This window comes from Eriocheir sinensis, chromosome 49, assembly GCF_024679095.1.
Source record: "Eriocheir sinensis breed Jianghai 21 chromosome 49, ASM2467909v1, whole genome shotgun sequence".
NCBI classification, from domain to species: domain Eukaryota; kingdom Metazoa; phylum Arthropoda; class Malacostraca; order Decapoda; family Varunidae; genus Eriocheir; species Eriocheir sinensis.
Genome location: NC_066557.1, coordinates 10,356,708 through 10,359,207, shown reverse-complemented (window position 1 = coordinate 10,359,207; position 2,500 = coordinate 10,356,708). Strand labels below are relative to the sequence as shown.

The 2,500-nt window shown below is 40.6% G+C and overlaps 1 long non-coding RNA gene across 1 annotated transcript in view; it reads left to right on the top strand.

The window, feature by feature from the left end:
• LOC126981887 (uncharacterized) overlaps positions 1-2,500 on the top strand; it is an 81,058-nt gene that overhangs the window by 15,629 nt on the left and 62,929 nt on the right. The gene's annotated exons all lie outside the window — the stretch shown is intronic.

The following is a 2,500-nucleotide window of genomic DNA, read 5'->3' as shown; positions in this document are numbered from 1 at the left end:
AAGATGAAGTAAACATAAACAAAAAGTATCTTACATATATAATGATACCACATTTGGGCCCTTTTTTTCGTGTACTAGTTGACGGACCTAATCTAATTTTCCTTGTTTAGTCTGAATAGAAACTTCACACAAAAACAAGAAAATTAATCAAAAAAAGTATCTACCACTTTTCTACAATTAACACCCTCTTATTTTCTTCTTTTTTTTACTAGAAAGGAGACGGCTCAAGGGCAACAAATTTTGACTTTGAGTGTAGGAAAGAAAAAAGCCCGCTACTTGCCGCTCCCACAACAGACGATAGAGTGGAGTAGCCAAAAGAGAGGTCAATTTTGGGTCTGTCCTTAACCCGTCCGCTGCGATTGGCACGGATTTCGCCTTCACTGGTCCCCTGGTAACATATGCTCCCAGGTCCTTCCGTGCCTCTGTGGTGGATTGTGGAGTGTTTCCCATGTGGTATTGGTGTGCTGGATTTCCCCTCCCAAGGTACATGACTTTATACTTTTCTTCACTGAATTGTAGCAGCCACTTTTTGATCCATTCCTGTAGCTTGGTGATGTCTTCTTGTAGGAAATCCGCAGTCAAGGAGTTAAACCTTTAAAAACACCAAAGTAACAATTCGTAACGCGTTGGAAGTCTAGGACAGTGTTCTCACAACGTCTCTTGATGTTTTTGTGGGGTTCCCTTGTGTTCATAAAATTATCAATACTTCACTCAAAATTGGGTGAACTGTCCCTTAACCCGGTAGCAGCGACGGGCCAAATTTGTGGCTTTACCGTGTAGCAGAGATGGGCCAAATTTCTGCCATGATATAAACCCCCCAAAATAGATGATACATAATCTGATCACATATGCGTTGATACATATTACGAAATGGTTTGCGAGAGTGATGATTCTTTCTCATTATTTTACTTAGAGGGGCCTTTAACCTAACCTAACCTAACCTAACCTAACCTAACCTCAGAAACATGACCCCCGCAGCTACTGGGTTCATTAAGAATCTCAACTGGAAACCTCACACCTCTCTTCTTAAGTCAGCTTCCTCGAGGTTGGGCGTTCTGTACCGTCTCCGCCAGTTCTTTTCCCCTCACAGATGCTGTCCACATACAGGGGCCTTGTCCGCCCTCGTATGGAGTATGCATCTCATGTGTGGGGGGGCTCCACAGACACAGCCCTGCTAGACAGAATTTAGTCAACTCATCTCCTTTTACTGACAGCCTTCTACCTCATAAATTCCACCGCCATGTTGCATCTCTTTCTATTTTCTCTCGATATTTTCATGCTGACTGCTCTTCTGAACTTGATAACTGCATGCCTTCCCACCTCCCGCGGTCCCGCTGTACTCGACTTTCCACTCTAACTCATTCCTATACTGTCCAAATCCCTTATGCAAGAGTTAACCAGCATCTTCACTCTTTCATCCCCTTCACTCGACTTTCCACTGTAGCCCATTCCTATACTGTCCAAATCCCTTATGCAAGAGTTAACCAGCATCTTCACTCTTTCATCCCTTTCACGGGTAAACTCAGTAACTGTTTTCCCTCATCTGTATTTCCTCCTGCCTACGAATTGACCTAGAGGAGAGTATTTAGACACCTCTCCACCCGAAATTGACCTCTCTTTAGCCCACTCATCTATACTTAATAATACCATACAGGACCAGTGATTAGCCTGATTCTTTTCTCACTCATTTTTTCCTTCGAGTTTCTTCACTTACTGTATATATAAAAAATTTACCACTTTTTTTTCTTCGTATATTAGTCAAGGGGAACAGCCACCCACTCTTCTCTATAACCAGATACAACTTCATAATGCAAGAGTTGACCTGTTTGTCTGTCTGTCTATATGGGTTGTCTACATCTATCTATCTATCTAACTGTATCTATCTATCTGTCTGTCTGTCTATGGAGTTATCTTTCTATCTAACTGTCTATCTATCTTTTCTGTCTCATTTCTCAACATAATTGTTTTCCTGTCTGCCTGTCTGTCTATATGGGTTGTCTACATCTATCTATCTATCTAACTGTATCTATCTATCTATCTATCTGTCTGTCTGTCTATGGAGTTATCTTTCTGTACACTTAACTGTCTATCTATCTTTTCTGTCTCATTTCTCAGCCTAATTGTTTTCCTGTCTGCCTGTCTGTCTATATGGGTTGTCTACATCTATCTGTCTATCTAACTGTATCTATCTATCTATCTATCTGTCTATCTGTCTGTCTGTCTATGGAGTTATCTTTCTGTACACTTAATTGTCTATCTATCTATCTTTTCTGTCTCACTTCTCAGCCTAATTGTTTTCCTGTCTGTCTGTCTGTCTATCTGGGTTGTCTACATCTATCTATCTATCTAACTGTATCTATCTATCTATCTGTCTGTCTATGGAGTTATCTTTCTATACACTTAACTGTCTATCTTTTTTTTCTGTCTCATTTCTCAGCCTAATCGTTTTCCTGTCTGTCTGTCTGTTTGTCTGTCTGTCTTTGTATCTACTTTTATATCA